At 39.5% G+C, this 19,793-nt stretch overlaps 1 protein-coding gene across 1 annotated transcript in view; it reads right to left on the bottom strand.

Moving 5' to 3' along the window:
• The window catches only part of astn1 (astrotactin 1), a 2,762,425-nt gene that overhangs the window by 1,034,283 nt on the left and 1,708,349 nt on the right, over positions 1-19,793 (bottom strand). The window lies entirely within an intron of this gene.

Below are 19,793 nucleotides of genomic sequence, written 5' to 3'. Positions count from 1 at the left end.
GCCACATTCAATCTAGGACATTACATTTAAAATGTCATTTAAAAATAATTATTTAGATTAGGAAGACACACAGTCCTCTTTTATTGTCATTTAGTAATGCATGCATTAAGAAATGATACAATATTTCCTCTGGTGTGATATCACAAAACACAGGACAAACCAAGACTGAAAAAACTAACAAAACCACATAATTATAACATACAGTTACAACAGTGCAACAATACCATAAACTTGATGAAGAACAGTCCATGGCACAGTAAAAAGTTCAAAGTCTCTCAAATGACCCACATCTCACGCAGACGGGAGAAGGAAGAAAACTCTCCCTGCCATTCCTGACCACAGTCCAACTCTGAGTCATCTGAAAACTTCGAGCCTCCGATCAGCCCTCCAATAGCGAGTACTGAGCACCATCTCTATTCGAACGATACGACCTCAATCTCGGTCGCCAGCAGCAGGCAAAGCCAGGGATTTTGGGGCCTTCCCTCCGGAAGATTTCTCGATCACGCAGTAACAACGGCAGCGAACTAGTGTTTCAGAAATTTCTCCAGATGTTCCTCTGTGCTTTCACTCCTGTCTCCATCAAATCAGAATTGTCCACGGCCCCTATTTAACGGATATGATATCATTTTCACCGGAGGGCTGCACGCTCACGGCACACTGCTATCTCCTCCTCCTGCCTAATTTAAGTATATAGCAAATTTCGGCACGGCAGAAAACTTAAGCATGCTCAATGCATTAATGAATGCAATATGAGACCAGATATCTGAATATTTTGATAGACAACTGATGATTAATACAGTCAATATGAATGAATGATATAGGGAACGGTTAAGAACAGAAATAATGGTAGGGGTCAAGTAAAGTCAATTTGAATGGGAATATTAATAGAAATCACAGTGGGAAGAACAAAATATGGAATAATATGAAAGAGAGAAACGTAACTGACTCAAAAGTGATGATGATGCATATAGTGACCTCGATAGTTTTTGTCTTACATAGAGAAGACTGTTTCATTTTAACATAATGATTGGAACAGGTATGAAAGAAGCTGAGGAAAATAGGACAGAACTGGGGTAAAACAGCACATTTTGAAGAACATCGGGAAATGGTAGAAAGGGGAGCTGAGTGGCATTCTACAATATGCAAAGCGTCAGGACTGAACATGCAAACAATGATAGTAGTTAATCCCCTTTAGCACTTACCAACTGACAGTTGATATGATGTTAGAAGAGATAGGTAAAATCCAAAGACACTTAAGAAAGAGAATGGGGAGACCATTTTTTTACATTAATCAAATATTTAAGTGATAAAACCCTTGGACCTTATGGATTGTCTGGATTGATAGAGATATCAGATGCAAAGCTGCATTGACACATAAACACTCATCAGAAAATGGAATGATGCCAACAGTCTAGCAGATAATTGGAGCAATCCCTACTTTCATAAAGGGAGAAGTTTAGTGAAGAAAGATTCTGCTAAATTAACATTGGAATGACAAGAGTCATCCCAAATCAAAAGTTTTTGCAGAAAACTATATAGAAACTGAAAATATAATAGAGCTGTCAGTCAAGTTTTGATGGAGAAAATCACATTTTTTGAACAATATTGAATTTTTTGAAGAAAAAGAGAGCCGTGTGATCAATACAAGTTGCTTTGCAACATAATCTTGTAGAGGAGATTCATGACACAGGCCAGAATATGTACAGTTAGTTGGCCTCAGAAAAAAGAATTTGAAGCAGGAGTTAACAATAGTCATTTAGGAAAATGTGCTCAATACTCCAGAGTTCCTTTGTTTTCCATGTGATAGAGCAGAAGGGGTAGCATCACTGGTCAGGGAAAATGTCATGGCAGTGCTTAGTGTGGAGAACTTTTATAGTGAGGTTTTATGGGTGGAATTGAGGAATAAGAAAGATATGACCATGTTAATGGAGCTATATCATACACCAGCCAACAGTTTGCAGCATTTAAAGGAAGAAATTTGCAGAGAAATCACAGACTGTTGTAAGAAACATAAGGTTGTGATAGTAGGTGATTTTAACTTTTCACATATTGACGGGAACTCTCATAAAGGGACTAGATGGGATAGTTTGTCAAATGTGTTCATGAAAGTTTCCTTAATGAGTACGTAGAGGCCCCAATGAGATAGTGTGCAAAACTTGATCTCCTATTAGGGAATCAGACAGGGCAGGCAATACAAGTTTGTGTAAGGGAACACTTTGCATATAGTGATCATAAGGCCATTAGTTTCAAGGTAACTATGGAAAAGGAGTGGTCCGGTTCTCAGGTTGAGATTTTAAATTGGATCAAGACCAATTTTGATGGTATCAGAAAGGATCTGGCGAGTGTGGCTTTTTTTTCTGGAAAAGGTGTAAGTATGAGACTTCAAAAGTGAAATTTTGAAAGCACAAAGCTTGTATGTACCTGTCAGAATAAAAAGGCAAGGATAACAGGTTTAGGGAATCTTGGCTTTGAGAGATATTGAGTCTCTGGTTAAGAAAAAAAATAAGGAGGTGGCTAGCAGGTATAGGCAGGTCGGAAAAAATAAGATACTTGAGCATAAGAAATGCAGGAGAACATTTAGAAGAAAATCAGGAGGGCTAACAGAAGACTTGAGATTGCTTTAGCAAAGTAAAGGAGAATCCTAGGAAATTCTACAGCTACGTTAAGAGCAAAACGATTACAAGGGACAAAATTGGTCCTCTGGAAGATCAGATTGGTAATCTATGCATGGAGCCAAAATAGATGGGGAAAATCCTAAAAAGATTCCTTTGCACCTGTATTTATTCAGGAGATGGAAGTAAAGTCTGTAGAAGTGAGCAAGGCAGCAGAGACATCATGGACCCTATATTGATTACAGAGGAAGAGGTGTTCGCTGTCTTGAGGGAAATTCAGATTCTGACAAGATGTTCTGCAGACACTGTGGGAGGCAAGTGCAGAGATTGCAGGGGCCTTAGCAGAGATATTTATAACATCCATAGCAACAAGTGAGGTACTGGAGTAGTAAAGGGTATCTGATGTTGTTCAGCTCTAAGAATAAACCAGGAAATTATAGGCCAGTGAGCCTGACATCAGTAGTGGGAAAGTTATTGGAGGGTATTCTAAGAGACCAGATATCTGAATATTTTGATAGACAGGGATGGATTAGGGATTGTCAGCATGGGTTTGTGCATAGTATGTCATGCCTAATCACTCTGATAAAGTTTATTGAAAATGTTACTAGGAAAGTTGATGAAAGATGATGATGGATGATGTCTACATGGACTTCAGCAAGACATTTGACGAAGTCCCACACGGGAAGTTGGTTAAGGTTCAATTGCTTGACATTCAAGATGAGGTACTAAATTTGATTAGACATTGGCTTTGTAGGGGTAGCCAGAGTGGTAGTAGATGGTTGCCTGTCTAACTGGAGGCCTGTGTAGTGGAGTGTTGCAAGGATCCATGCTGGGTCCATTGTTGTTTGTCATCTATATCAAAGATCTGGATGGTAACATGGTTAACTGGATCAGCAAGTTTGTGGATGACACCAAGATTTGAGGGTATAGAGGACATCGAGGAAGACTATCAAAGCTTACAGTCGGATCGGGACCAGCTGGAAAACTGGACTGAGAAACGGCAGATGGAATTTAATGCAGACAAGTGTGTGGTGTTGTACTTCAGTAGGATCAACCAGGATAGGTTTTGCACAGTGAGTGGTAGGGCACTAAGGACTGTGGAAGAACAAAGGGATCTGCGAATACAGGTCTATAGTTCATTAAAAATGGTGTCACAGGTAGGTAAGATCATAAAGAAAACTTTTGGCACATAGGCCTTCATAGATCTTGTGTTGAAGTTGTATAAGACTATGTACAAGACACTTAGTTTGGGGTATTGTATGCAGTTTTGGTCACTTACCTACAGGAAATATGTAAGTAAGATTGAAACAGTACAGAGAAGATTTACAAGGGTGTTTCTGGGTCTGGAGGACCTGATTTAAAAGGAAAGACTGAAAAGGTTAGAATATTATGCCCTAGAATGTAGAAGATTGAGGGAAGATTTGAGAGAGGTATACAAAATTATGAGAGGTATACATAGGGTAAATACAAGTACGTTTTTCTCCCCCACTGAGGTTGAGTGAGAAGTCATGGGTTAAGAGTGAGAAGTGAAATGTTTAAAGGGAATTTCTTCACTGAGAGTAGGCAAGAATGTGGAACAAGCTGCCAGCACAAGTAGTGGATGCGATTTCTATTTCAACATTTAAGAGAAGTTTGCATGGGTACATGGACGGGAGGGATATGGAGGGCTACGGTCCCAGTGCAGGTCGATGAGACCAGGCAACTCAAATGATTCAGCCCAGATTAGATGGACCAACAGGCCTGTTTTCTACCACTCTATGCTAAGATATGGGGAATGACATTCTGCAGAGAACAACCCTGGGTTGACATTTGGTCCTCGCTTGTATGAAAAAAAAGAGCCAGAAACAAAATGCAAATGCAGCACTAAAGTGAGCAGTATCATTAAGGCAGAAAGATATAGGAAAACATTGAGAAGTTTGTAGGCCATGGGCACTTAAGTGCAATTAAATAAAGATCTGAGAATTAAAGAAAACTTCTACCTATTTTGAAGGAAGTGTGTATCAAAGAAAGTGTTTGTGGCCATATTTGGTCAGATCATTAGGGATGTATAATGATGGCATAAAAATTAAAATAGACATCAGTGGGTGCAGGTTCATTATTAGAGAGATGCAACTAAAAATCAGAATTTATATTTAACTTTGTAGACCAACTTAGTTAGACCAACATACTCCAACGCAACAAAATACATGGCTCATGAATAAGTGGACATCCTGTAGTTTTGTCAAACAATCTGACTCCATACCACCATATGGGAGCACTGAGAAGGTGCCTTAAATATTTACCAAATTGATACCAAAACAAATATAATTGCTGGGAAACCAATTAATTGAGGCTTTCCTTTTGAAAAGGAAATATTTCAAGTAATAAAATGGCATGGTATTGTGAACATTTTCAAGGGAGATCAAAATAGCAATCAAGGGAGAGTCAGCAATGAACCCTTCAAGGAAATAAGAATTCTAGAGAAAAAATATTCTACCACAGTGTGGTTAGAATGCAGATCTGGTTTCTGTACAGACTATTGAGCTGTGCTTAAGATGTGGTGAGATGAGGACAAGGAGGGGAAAAAAGGAAAGAAGATTTTGTTGATGGCATGAGACAGATCAAGCTTGTGTGGAATTGAAATTGAAATTAAAACTATTGACCCTGAAGGACTACTTCCTCACTGTTCACACTTTCAAATGCAATTTAAAACTGTTCATTAAATGAGACATGCCACTGCCAAATTGGGAATGGTGGAAAAGCAAATATACAAATTATATATCCACATTAATTAGTTGCAGCTTTGTCCTTGAGTTCTTAGTACATGGAAGTGATGACTTCTCTGTTTCACACCTTGCCCATCTGCAAAAGTTACATTACAGGCTTTCAGAGCTCTGGAAAAACACTGATGATAGGTTTTCATCTGTCATTCTGTCAGCACTACTATGTCATCACCAAGCACGTTAACATAACCAAGACAGAATTTCTGCTCTTTCTACAGAATTTAATCACTATAATAGGCACGAGGAAGTCTACAAGGAATACTTCTGCAGTCCTGCTCACCACTTGCTTTGTCGTCAGAAACTAAGGAGGAATGCCTGCTGATATTCAGGCTCCCAAAAGGCTTACAAATAACATTGATGTGATGTAGCTCCGTACATGAAATAAGGCCAATGTGAGGGAGTGGCATTCCTGGTTTGCCTGAGAAGCTTACATGATAGAAGTCCAGTTCTGAAGTTATTATGGAAAGCAAGAGTTAAAATCCACCTCAAGGATGACCATTCCCAATTTTGTAGTTTATAAATTCTTCAACATCATTAACGACAAAAAAGCTCATTGACAAAATAAAACAAAAAATATTTATTTTTTATCCTCAGCAAAATGTACAAGATTCACCCAATGATAATGTAAAAAGGATCATGCAACTTGCTTAGGCTGCCTCTGCTCACCTAACTGTATGTAGCCGTTGGATAATAAGAATATGACAATACAATTAATAGGACAGCTATAATTTATTACAGCGGCTCAAAGATTGGATTCCGGGTCACATAGTGGAAAGAAAAAGAATCTCAAATTTTAACTGAATTGACATGAGACTTTCACCACATAGAAATCAAATCACAGGTGAAATATTCCATGTTATTTCAGTAAAAGCAGTTTTTTCTAAAGCACATCAACAACTGCAGGCAACATGAGACCAGTAGTACATTACATACAACCAGCTGGAGAAAATCATTACCGTTTCATTTCCACGGGCCTTTCAAATGGTGTTCTTTCCTCATTGATGTTCACTAACAAAAACTAAAGCAGGTTGTGTACATCAGCATTATTCATAAAGAAATTGAATCAGTAGATTTGATCAATATTAACAACGCTGCTGATGAGATTAGTACATTGTGGAAATAGTTCATTGATCGCATATCACTGAATATCCTTTGGGCATAATCTGAGTTTGAAATAAATGTTATAATTCATTTTCATAATCATTTGGCAAGGGGTCCATGAACCTTAGTAAAATCTGGGGTTTATTTTCTAAATGCATTTCACTTAATTAATCCTCCATGTAACATATTATATTTGTTTGGAATCAGTATTTAACACCAAGTGAGGTTTTTTTTTAAAACAACAAATTCAAAGGAGAATAAAAGCTTCAGTTCCATTTTGCAGAGGGAATAATGTGCTAAACACATCACAGCAATACAATTAGATTTCTACAATAAAATTGCAGGATTGAAATTTAAACCTGAGGCATGTGGCTGAGCAAGGTCTAAATTCAAGATCCATGTATCTCTGATGGACAGTGCGTAATCAAGAGATCATGAAAACATCATCCAAAGGGAAATGAAACTATAGGATGCAGAGCAAGGTGATAAAATGGAGAGCCTTTGAAAATGGGCTTGGGGATTACAGCCATGCAAAACAGTGCAAGCAGCTTCATAATTTAGTACTCATGATTTATCAGATTGGTTTTTGCATCACTGAGTACTAACTTCGTCAGGAAAAGCAATAGCCAGCACTAGTTAAAGATTGCTAATTAAAAGACCAGTGCATAGTGAATACAGAAGTGAGCAATTGGTCAGGAATGAGTAGGAACTGGAAAATGGTGCAGAACCTGTGAGCTATCAGATGTATTAAGGGGTGGTAGGACAAGGTAAGGGACAAACTAGCAGTTGTTACTCAGGAAGACAGTACTCAACTTGTCATCTTCAAATTATCTGTCAGCCAGTCAGGCCAGCCTGATGATCATAGTGTTGAGATAGATCGCACACTCAATCCACAGTGCCATTCTCCAAAGTGGCCTGGAGGCTCTTTTTGTCAATTGAATGTTTTGCAGCTTTCCAATATCCAGCTGCAGTGATTGCATTGTTTTATGAGTGTGTAGAAAGACACACAGGAGCCAGGAATCATGAATATTGTATGCAATGAAACACTGGTCTTTATTTGTCCTTTGATGATATGTGGAAAAAGATAAACTGTGAGGTTATTGGAAATATCTTGCATGCAGTTCCTGGTATGCTTCTTCAGATGACTAATTCAAAAATTCATTGGGCGTCCATCTCCACCAACCAGAGACTTGTTGGCAAGGCCGTGCTACATTTTAATGGCATTGCACAACATGTTTACTTCTATTCTTATAGTAGACTCCTCTATCAAGACTAAACCTGCAGGAGCATCAGCAGGATCTTCATTACAGAATGGTCATTTAAAATACATATATAAAAATCAGAGAGCACACTACACGTCCTGTTCACACTTGGGAGTGTTGCAGTTTGGAATCACCAGCCATACTGTGTTGTTCACCCCACTTGCCACCAACCAGCTCACTGTAATAACTAAACAGCAGCTGACACAGCAAACTGTCTCAGAAAAAGGCATTGCAGCATCACAGCTTCTGACCTCCTCTTTTTATAAGATCATAGAATCCCTTTGGCTCTGGTGGTAAGGTAGAGTTAATAGAAGATACTTCCAGAGTGATGGAGTCAACAAAATCTAAAGTAATAGGGAAACTGCAAGGGAAATTAAATGCTATTATCTCTCTTGGAAAAGAGAGCCACAAATGACTTCCTTATGAAACAGCAGTGAAGCAAACTGTAAAGAGTTACAAACATCATCAGCCTGCAAGAAACCAATAGCAGTTAATTTCACTGCCGCATTCACAAAGATAACCACTGTCAGTCCAGAGCTTGTTCTCTGGGGGAAGTACATGGTAGATTTCAATGAGAAAAATCTGACTGAAATGGAGATGTCTTTCTCATTGTTCAGCATTAAGGCTACATTAGGATGATTTCTCCTTGAACCTTCTGAGTGAAGTAATCACCTTGTGAGAGCTGCTCACTTTTTCACCAGCTTGCCTCTGCTCATTTTCCCGTCATACAGTAATATGAGAGAAATGCCTTCTGATGCACTCTTACTAGGAGGAACAGGGTTTAATGAAAAAGCTCGGGAAATAATCCATTGGCAAATGCAATATCGAGTCCCGCAGAAATCATAGAACATCTGGAGAACTGTAACAACAGATTTTAAGAAATCAAGCAAAATTTAAGTAGTTGATCTTTTTGAATCATGCTGGCAGAGATACTTTCCTGCTACTGAAATCATGCTCTGCTGTGCGAAGCACAAAAGATGCTGGCTGGTGCATTGAGATCCAAAACAGTAGTACCTGTATAATTGCACAGCGATCTATATGTTCCATCAGCGAGATGTTCACTGGACATCTCTCAGGCTATCTTGCTTCACCAAAGGTGCTTAGCATCTAAATGATTTATAGAACTCTAAATGCCATGGATAACATTTTGGAGTTCTAAAAATATAGCAGTACTAAAACAAAAATTGTTTGCTAATAATCCAAAATTTTTGCTATACATGCCAGAAGAAGAAATAGTGGGACAAATCCATTTGGTCTTTTCAAAACAAAGTGGGGGATCCAGTTTCAAATCAGAGATCCTTCACTAATTCTGATGAAGGATCTTCTAGATGAAATTCTGCTATTTCAGTTTCTCTTCCCACAGCTACAGACCGCATTGAGCGCTTCCAGCTTTCTACATTGATTTTAGATTTCTAGCATCAGCAACAGTTTTGATTTTCAGATCCTTCCAAGAGCTAGTCAGTAGGAGAAACAGAATACTTCCAAAAATGCTGATTCTACAACATCATAAAATTGCAGAATACAGAATACTTACTTACTTTATATTTACTTATACTTTATTGTCGCCAAGCAATTGATACTGGAATGTACAATCATCATAGCAATATTTGATTCTGCGCTTCCCACTCCCTGGAGTACAAATCAATAGTAAGTATTAAAAATTTAACTTATAAATCATAAATAGAAAATGGAAAGTAAGGTAGTGCAAAAAAACCAAGAGCCAGGTCTGCAAATTTGGAGGGTATGGCCCAGATCCGGGTCAGGATCCATTCAGTCTTATCACAGTTGGAAAGAAGCTGTTCCCAAATCTGGCCGTACATGTCTTCAAGCTCCTGAACCTTCTCCTGGAGAGAAGAGGGACGAAAAGTGTGTTGGCTGGGTGGGTCATGTCCTTGATTATCCTGGCAGCACTGCTCTGACAACGTGCGGTGTAAAGTGAGTCCAAGGACAGAAGATTGGTTTGTGTGATACACTGCGCTGTGTTCATGATCTTCTGCAGCTTCTTCCAGTCTGGGACAGGACAACTTCCATTCCAGGTTGTGATGCACCATCGAAGAATGCTTTCTACGGTGCACTTATAAAAATTAATGAGGGTTTTAGGGGACAGGCCAAATTTCTTTAGCTTTCTCAGGAAGTAAAGGTGCTGGTGGGCCTTCCTGGCAGTGTAAGAATAGTATTCTTCTAGATTTTCATGTCTAGACTGACTCTTTCTACTTGCTACCAAAGCCAATAGAAGTTACTAGCTTAAACAACATCTACAATTGTGACATTACTTGCTTGAAAATTAACTTAGAAATACAGTTAATCAATGCTAAAGAGAAAACTGAAATTGACTTAGGTGTCCAGAGATTCTGCACACACTCTTCAAAAGATTTAAAATTTAGCTAGCTGTAACCATATTTACATGGAGCCTTCTCAAGCAAGAGAATGACAAATTAGACCCATCTCATATTAAGTGGATATTAGGTGTCTGCGATTTGCTTGAAATACTGCTCCAGGATGTCCATCAATACTATTGAATAGAAACAATGTGGAAAAAGGCCAAGCTTACAATTAGCATTTGTTCCTTCTTGATTAATGGAGTAATCCACAATTCTTCATCCAGTGGTTCTGTGGGAGCAGAAAGATCCCACTCTACAGTTGTCAATCAATAATCTTAGCTCCTGAACATGAAATTTCTCATTTTTTTCAGACAAGTTTGCAATCACTGTGACACCAAATGACAGCTGACATGGTTTAAATTGGATTGATACAGAACTTATTGACCGATTCTGTCTTTCCACAGTTCTAAAGGCTCAATAGTGGTACCTAAGCATCAGGAAGAAATACAATCTGAAATTCTCTCCACAAACAAGGGGAATATGCTGAGGATTATTTGACATAGTGACTAAAAAATATGATATTTCATAAGTAACAAGGTGAAAATAGGTGGGTCCCTCAGGTACAGATTTGGACAAAAATGAATATCATATCCCAGCTGCAGAAAATATTTCCTCTGATTGAGTTGCTAAATTAGTCATGCTGGTAATATTAACAATTCAAACTGTCTACTCATTTTAATTCCTGTTGCACCCGTTAGCCTGCTCTGATTTGCTGAACTAATTGGCTAAACATCTGTTATACCTGTTTGCGAATAGTCCACCACAGTTTATGAAGAACGAGGCTCCAAAATAATTTCAAAATTCTGTTCTACAAAAATGCTGAGATACATAAAGTGGGAGCTTTTAATCTTTTCAATGGCTACAAATATACAGAAAAAAACACCATTTTCTTAAATTCAAAGATTGAAAAGGTTGAGCAGCACAAGGTAGTCTTTGCAACACAAGATTGTTTGAAGAGACTGAGTGCTCTCCCCATTGTGCCTGCACCTGTCCCCTGTTACTTAACTAATGAAATCAAAACCTGGAGATTTCTAAAATACACTTTTTTTTTCAATAATTGTATTATCACCAAGCATGAAGGGTCATTCTTTTAACACACTTAACATTTTTTTTTATTTTTTAACTAAATAACAAACAATTTTACAATGAAAAACCTCGACAGTTTTTTAAACTTGAATTTCAAAAACAGGACCTTTCTTTGTTTGAGACCAAAAGAGGAAATGATACATTACTTTCAGAGAACACAAATAAGATGGAGTTTATTAGGATAAAGGACATTCAAATAACATGTTAATAGCAGGTAGCAAAGACTGAAAAGTTATAAAATCATAACTAAGCCATCATTTCAAGGTCATGTATTCTGGGATGTCAAATACCAATAGGACATACGCACTAAATGGTAGAGACCTCAGGTTTGTTGAGCAATAAACAATTGGTGGAGATTAGTGTCTGCAGTCTTGTGTTGTATAGAGTGACCTTGGGAAGCAAGTTAGTAGCTCTCTGGAAAATGGTGACACGGGTGCAAAAAGGAATTTAGTATACTTGCTTTCACAGGCAAAGGCATTACTTTTAAGAGTTGGGTCATATTTTGCAGCTGTACAAAACATAGGTCAAGCCACACTATTGTTTACAACTCCGATTGCTGCATGACAGGAAGGATAGGGTAGCAGATAAGATTTACCAGGATGTTGTCTGGAATGAAGGACTAGGGATGAGTTGCCAGAGGTAGTGGTAGAGGTAGGTGCAATTAAAACAATTAAAAGACATTTGAACAGGTACATACACAGGAACATAGTAAAGGAGTATATAGGCCTAATGCAGAAAAATGCGATTACCATAGATAAGCATCACAATTAACATGTTTTTTTTCCAGAATCACCAACTGTTTTCTTGTCAATGAATTGAGCTGAAGTATTTGCTTTTATTTAATTTATATACATAATTCTGTCATGGTGTGTTATTAATATCATCTATACTACAAAATAGGACATACATGGTAAATGGTAGGGCAATGAAGAATGCAGTAGAACAGAGGGATCTAGGAATAGTGGTGCATAGTTCCCTGAAGGTGGAATCTCATGTGGATAGGGTGGTGAAGAAAGCTGGCCTTTATAAATCAGAGCATTGAGTATAGGAGTTGGGATGTAATGTTGAAATTGTACAAGGCATTGGTGAGGCCAAATTTGGAGTACTGTGTACAGTTTTGGTCACCTAATTATAGGAAAGATGTCAAAAAAGTAGAAAGAGTACAGAGAAGATTTACTAGAATGTTACCTGAGCTTTATCACCCAAGTTACAGAGAAAGGTTGAACAAGTTGGGCATTTATTCTTTGGAATGTAGAAGGTTGAAGGGGAATTTGATAGAGGTGTTTAAAATTATGAGGGGGATAGATAGAGTTGACGTGGATAGGCTTTTTCCATTGCGAGTGGGGGAGATTCAAACAGGAGGACATGAGTTGAGAGTTAAAGGGCAAAAGTTTAGGGGTGACATGAGGGGGAACTTCTTTACCCAGAGAGTGGTAGCTGTGGGGAGCAAGCTTCCAGCAGAAATGGTTGAGGCAGGTTCAATGTTGTCATTTAAAGGTAAATTGGACAGCTATATGGACAGGAAACAAATGAAGGGTTATGGGCTAAGTGCAGGTCGGTAGGACTAGGTGAGAGTAAGAGTTCGGGACGGACTAGAAGGGCCGAGATGGCCTGTTTCCGTGCTGTAATTGTTATATATGTTAAAATTTCCCACCTTTCTGGTCTATGGCAATTAAATCCACACAGACTACCCACAATTCATTTGGAACTCTATCTCCATAGAGCATCACACAGTGTTGTCACCTCTAAGGCACGTGGCTCAGTTTTGCTATCACTGCCTTATGACTGGAGACTTGCGTCAAGAAGAGATTACACATTTCTCCGGAGAAATTTAATTGGTTTTCCTTGCATCAACATCCTAGCATAAATACATTTAACACATGCTACTCCTACAGAACTGGCTTTGCTTGGTACAAGGTCCATTGTGTTCAATCAATACTCCGAACCTGACTCGATTTTTTTTGTCCGTGACAGGCAATCTGACCCATCCTATAAACTTCTGATCTTCTCTTTCCACTACACTGCTTGCAGAAATGCATTTTGAATCCATATTGCAGCATTCTTTCCCATAATCAGTAGTAATTTTTGCTTACCATGCTTATAAGTTCCTGAGCTGTCCTTATTCTGACCTTGCCTCATTCTTCCTGTTAGCTATGCCTCACTTCAGGACAGGATAGGTCCACAGACTGACACACCTGTGGGAACTTTTGAAGAATTATCTCTGCTTTACATAATAGCCATCCCCTCAAGCTGGACTCATAGCCTCCACAAATAATCTTTGATGGACAAATCCTTTAAATATGCAAAAATTGCATTATTAACTTCTGACTTACGTTTCACTGAGAATGTACCAATGTTCTCCCTGCACTCCTCAACTCATCAAAAGAACTGGTAACAGTTTCATTTTCTTGAAATGCACTTAATGTGTTTTCTTGCACCTTAAGTTTAATACTATGGTACAACTTTCTCCTCTTCTGAGCAAAAAGTTGCAATAAGCCAGAGCAACTTTTGTCCATTATCATTTGAGTTTTATGGCCAGGTTAATATGCAATGTAAACTTCCTTTCAATTTTATTTGGACAGGTTCCTTGGCTGGAAATTCAGCAGCCTGACAGGGTTTATCTATTCTATTGTGTACCATCAAGGTGTTTCTTGGCACATGTCCAAGCAGAGCAGTAGAGCTACTTGGGCTTGATGTTTCAATTGCTATGGTAAGTCAGCACTCTCGATGTTGGCAGTGGGTTTGGAGTGGTGACAAAGAGGGAGGGTAGGTACGTCATCAGGGTCATCAGGTGGGCACCCTCCTTCTTTGACGTTTTGTTGATAAGCCCACGACATCTCCAGAGGGCTCAACGGTGCTACCTGGTGTCACAGATACAGCCCCCTCAGTTCCATACCCTCCTGTCGTCATCTTGCAGCCCAGTTGTTGTCTTTCCTTTTAATCCAAATCCAATTGCTGCTTTCTTCTGCTGCATTGGACAAAGACTTGATTGCTTGTTGGAGGGAGTGACCCCTCATCCCCATCTTCCTCAATAGACTGGTTGTAGATGTAGCAATGAATCCCCTGCATCCCACTTCTGCAGGGAAAATCTTGGTCTTCCAGCCATTCTGGGTAGCTTCATTTGCCAGTTCAGAGTACTTGGTCTTTTTCCTCTCATAAGCTTCTTTGACACCATCTTCCCGTGGTATTGTCAATTCCACAACATATGCCAGCTTAGCTGTTGTGGACCACAGGAAGTTATGTCCAACATCCGATATTCTGAGGTACTTCATCTCAATGTCACAGTTTCATCAACCTGCATTTCTGTGTGCTTTCAAACCTCCAACTTACTTAAGAATAACTAATAAATTAAACTAAAAAGATATTTTGTTGATGAAGTATTTAGAGCCAAGTTAGCATTTGTACTGCATGTTTACTCCACAGATGCAGTCAGATTTCTATTAAGTACCACGATAAATAATATTACAGAGGGTGAGAGAGAAAGTGAGAGAGCGCAGTTGGTAATATGATACAACAAATAATACTAACCAATATTACATTTCATATGTATATAACAAGCTTGTTTTTCCATTCAGTAACATCAAGTTTGGTCCTCAAGAATTTTATAAAAGCTGGTTGAGAAAGTGAGTGGTTAAGAAAAGAAATAGGATCCTGGGCTGTATAATTAGGAGTACAGAGTATTAGAGCAAGGAAGTCACAACAAACCTTTATAGAATACTGGTTCAGCCATAGGTAGAGTGAACAAATCCATCTATTTACCATTCAGACATACAGCTTGAAAGCAGCTGCTTAAGCGGAGTAAACCATCAAGCATTATTTTACGCTTCTCCATAACTAATCCAATTTTTTTTTAAAATATATATTTTTTATTTATTTATTGAGGTACAGAGCAGAATAGGCACTTACTGCCCTTCGAGCCATGCCACCAGCAATCAATTCCCAAATTCCAGCATCCACTTACTGTACAAATTACAATACTGGGGAAAATTGCAATAGCCAATTAACTTATCAATCTTCATGTCTTTAACATATGGAAGGAAACAAACTGCTAGGGGAAACACACATGGCCACAGGGAGAAAGTGTACTCTACACAGAATCAGGATCAAACACGGAGCAGCATGCTTCTATTAGTTGCTCTATTATAGCTGCCCTTTCCTAAGTACATTTCTTTCATTCATATTTAAAATCCCAGAGTTTGGGCAGGTAGGGAGAGGCATTTCCTATTGGAATTAGGGTTGAGATTTGGTGAACATAGGCAACAATGGGCAAAAGAGCTAAATGTAACATGAAAAACATTTGTTGATAAAGTAACTTCTCCAGGTCTGGAATACATTGTCAGAGGTGGCGTTGAAGTCGGATTCAGTTGTATTCTATTGAGCTAGATATGATAAAGTGGTGGTGGAGGCAATATGCCAATGAAAGTGACACTAGTTAAAACTTCTCCTACATCAACCTTATTCAACAGGTTAAGTGGCCTCGTGTTTTTGCTTTATAATATCTATCCTTCCAATCTGATTGAGAATCCATGTTTCTGGATTCTCAAGCCTGAGGATACAGGCTCTCAATGTTTCTACAAGAATAGTTGGAGATTGCCAACTGGATTTTAGCATTAATAAATTTACCTTAACATAAACAAAATTTGGAACATGAATGAGAATGAGAAGGAGAACTTTTATGTGATTAATGGCCACTCATTGAATTCAGTTACATGAAATTCATTGATAATGCTAATCAAATATTTGTGCATGTCTTCTAGATATTTGATTAGGTTGAATGAATGTGACATCTCTTAGATTTCACTTAAAAAAAAATCATGGTCATGGTACAGTGGATTCTGAGATGAACTTTTCCAGGATTTTTTTCTGGCAGTTTTTGGAATTGTAACTTCCTGCTGTGAGCACTGGTCCAGGCAACTTGTCATTTATTTTAGAGGTCAGGGCCAGGTGTAGATATATTCCCCTTACCGCAGAATCTTGCCAATTAACTAGAAATTCTCTCTGCACTCTTGGCAACATTGACATTAAAGTAAATGAACACAGAGTTGTTCAAATTACTACCAACTTTGCCTTGCCAAATAATTTGCTTAATTGTTTGAGAACTGAACTTGCTAACCAAGAACATAGTGGTATATATAAAATAAATAAAATTGTGTGTCTCTGTCTTTTCTGTTTCAGTCTCTAGTTTCCAGTCAGAAATAGTGGGATCAGACATGATGGTAAAATAATTGTGCAGCAGAGATATGTGGTTAATCGACCAGTATCCGGAGGCCTGAGATATTGATTCAGACATATGTTCAAATCATAAATGGAAGCTGGAGAATTTATATTCAATAAAATGATTACATTTGTAATAAAATAAAGCTAGCATCCATGACAATGACAATGGAACAACTTGATTATTGTGAAAACTCATCCTGGCTCAGTAAATTCCTTTAAGGATTTAGCACTGCCATATCCAGCTCAACCTATATCAAATTCGTTGACGGCACAACAGTGGTTGGCCTCATCAGCAATAATGCTGAGTTGGCATACAGACATAGGGTAGAGAGGCTTGCCAAATGATGTGAGAACAACAGCCTAAGCCTCAACTTGGACACGGCAAAAGAGACGATTGTGGACTTCAGGAAGGCGCAGGTTGACTATGCTCCATTGCACATCAATAGCTCTGCCACGGAAAGTATGAAGAGCACCAAGTTCCGTGGTATGCACATAACAATTTACTCAATCTGGACCTGCAATACCTCTTAATTAGATAGAAAACAGAGCAGCATCTACATTTTCTGAGGAGATTGACGCATGCAAGGCTCCCCAACCCCATTCATTAACTTACAGGAGCACCATCAAAAGTATCCTGCCTGGCAGCATCATTGTGTAGTACGGAAAATCAAAGGTATTGTACCGCAAGATCCTGCAGAGAATTGTTAAAAAACAGCTGAGAGGATCACGGCATCCCCTCCAACCTATTTGTGGCATTTACTGGGAGCATTGTTGAGGATCCCTATGTCATGGTCCAGTTCGTGAAGTCCGTATTCCGGTTCGTGGTCCGGTCCATCGACCCTTGCTCCAGGTTTTCCTGTCTACCCTGTTTCTGTTCTTGTTGAGCTCTAATTGAGGCAGCTGATGCTCGTTGGGGCTGGCTGCATAAATACCTTCAGAGACCAGGGCGTGGCTGCTGGATTGTTCTTGTCCTGCTCCTTGCATCCTTTCCTCTGCCTTCTGTTTCTTCGCCTGAAGCCTTGCCTTGTCTTTCTGGTAACTCTCGCCTCGCCTGAAGTTCTCGTCTCGCTTTGCTTTGCAAGAAGCCTTGCCTTGTCTTGCTGGTAACTCTCGCCTTGTCTCGCCTGCAGTCTTGTCCTGGAGCCACCCTGTATCTAGCTCCCTTCCTGTCCCTTGCCTCCGCCCAGGTAAGCCAGGCCGTCTTGTCATTACCTGCGGTTGGTTCTGTCACTTCCTGTCCCTTGCCTCCGTCGGGTAAGCCATGCTGTCTTGCTGTTGCCTGCTGTTGGTTCTGTCCCTTCCTGTCCCTTGCTCCCGTCGGGTAAGCCAGGCCATCTTGCCGTTACCTGCGATTGGTTCTGTCCCTTCCTGTCCCTTGCCTCTGTCGGGTACGCCAGGCCGTCTTGCCATTATCTGCGGTTGGTTCTGTCCCTTCCTGTCCCTTGCCTCTGTCGGGTGGTGATCCACGCCCTGCCCAGGAGGAGCCTGCCTAGCCTCAAGCCTGAAGACTCCAGCCTCCTGCCTAGCCTCAAGCCTGAAGACTCCAGCCTCCTGCCTCCTGCCAAGCCTTGCCTCGTCTCTAGCCTCTAGCCTGAAGACTCCAGCCTCCTGCCTCCTGCCAAGCCTCGCCTCGTCTCTAGCCTCTAGCCTGAAGACTCCAGCATCCTGCCTCCTGCCAAGCCTCACCTCAATTCTCTAGCCTCTAGCCTCAAGCCTGAAGACTCCAGCCTCGTCCTTGCTGGGTTCTGGGGTCTGAGCCAGAGGCAAGACCCAGGTAGTGGGTCCTTGTCCAGTCTATGGCTCGGAGTCCAAGCCCGGGCTCCTAGCTCTTTTGTCCAGTCCTGTTCCAGGTTCTTGGTTTTCCTGTCCATGTCCTTGCCATCACCCTGTATCCTAGTCCTGTCCCTAGTACCTCAGTGTCTGTGTTTGCACTTGGGTCCGTCCAAGCCACCGCCGTATGACACCCTACCATCCATCCCACTCTCTGACCCACTACCGTCAGGAAGTAGATACAGGAATATCAGGACTAGGACTGCTAGATTAAGTAACAGCTTCTTCCCATAGGCTGTGAGGCTAATGAATACACTGCCACAAGGACACTGTGCTGTTTACTGTACTGCTTACCTGAACTGCACACTTCATATGCATTTTGAATTTTATATTATTAACTTATTTGTGAACATTTTTCATTATTTGTGTATGATATATCTATGTGGGTGCACTGTGATTTGGAAGAATGTTGTTTTGTTTGCTTGTATACATGTACAGTCGGAATGCAATAAGCTTGATAAAGAGGTAAGCTCTTTGTTTGGGTGCCCTGGTCTGGACACTTTAAAAAAAAACATAGGTTATCAGAAATGCTGTTAAATAAGACATCTACATGTATTAGAGGAAAGAACTTTGTAAATCTATTTCACATGCAGGAAGATATATTGGTCCACTTGGTTAACTTTATTATGAGATTGGCAGAATTTTGTTAGCCATCAGGTATTAAGGAATATGGGCAAAAGGCAGGAGAAGCAGTTAGGCCACAGATCAGACACCTGAATAGCAAAACATAAAATGCGCTAAATAGTTTAAGTCAATTCTTACATTGGGGCTGATGGACATTCTATTACTTAAAGATGTCAGTAAATATTTATTCTTTTCAGCCTCAGATGATAATTTAGCGTTCTATCCACACTTTGAATCAATTAATAGGAAGCAGGCCGCAGTTTGAAACCCATTGAAGATCTTTAACCCTCTATATGAGGGATAGTATGCACAAACTACAGGTTGGATTCTAATTGAGGTACTCAAGATTTCCAACCTAATTAGGATATTCAGAAGATACAGAAGAGCTCTTGGGATGGAACCTTATGATAAACATTGCATGATAAGTCGAGCACTTTGTCGTGTACAGAATAATTGTATAGCAAAACATTTGGAAGGGTAATTTAATCTGACTGTTCTAGCATCTTTGCAAACAAGTGAAGCTGAAGTCTTCCAATTTAGTTACTCATCATAATCCATCAAGTAAATGACTGCTTTATAATTCATTGTTGGCCAGTTGATAATCTTAATACAAAACAAAGAACAATAACTCAATAATCAAGAAATGAAATTTTATTTTTTGTTAGTTTTTTTTACAGCAGACCTTCAGAAATCGTATTTAAGTAGACTCAGGCAATTAAGGGGCTCTATTACTTTTGGTTCTCATTATCAATCATTGTATGTCTGACTGAGAAAATGAATGCAGATACATTCGTTTAGCAATATTACATCCACAAATCTCAAGGAACTGTTGGCCAGTAGAAACAACAGTATGCAAGTAGTGGATTTGATGAATCAAGGACAGGGGAAGCAGACAAACCAGTTGTCTTTGTTTCCCCC

Source organism: Mobula birostris, chromosome 12, assembly GCF_030028105.1.
Source record: "Mobula birostris isolate sMobBir1 chromosome 12, sMobBir1.hap1, whole genome shotgun sequence".
Taxonomy (NCBI): Eukaryota; Metazoa; Chordata; class Chondrichthyes; order Myliobatiformes; family Myliobatidae; genus Mobula; species Mobula birostris.
Note: the sequence above shows the minus strand (reverse complement) of the source record. Positions and strands in the feature narration are given on the sequence as shown.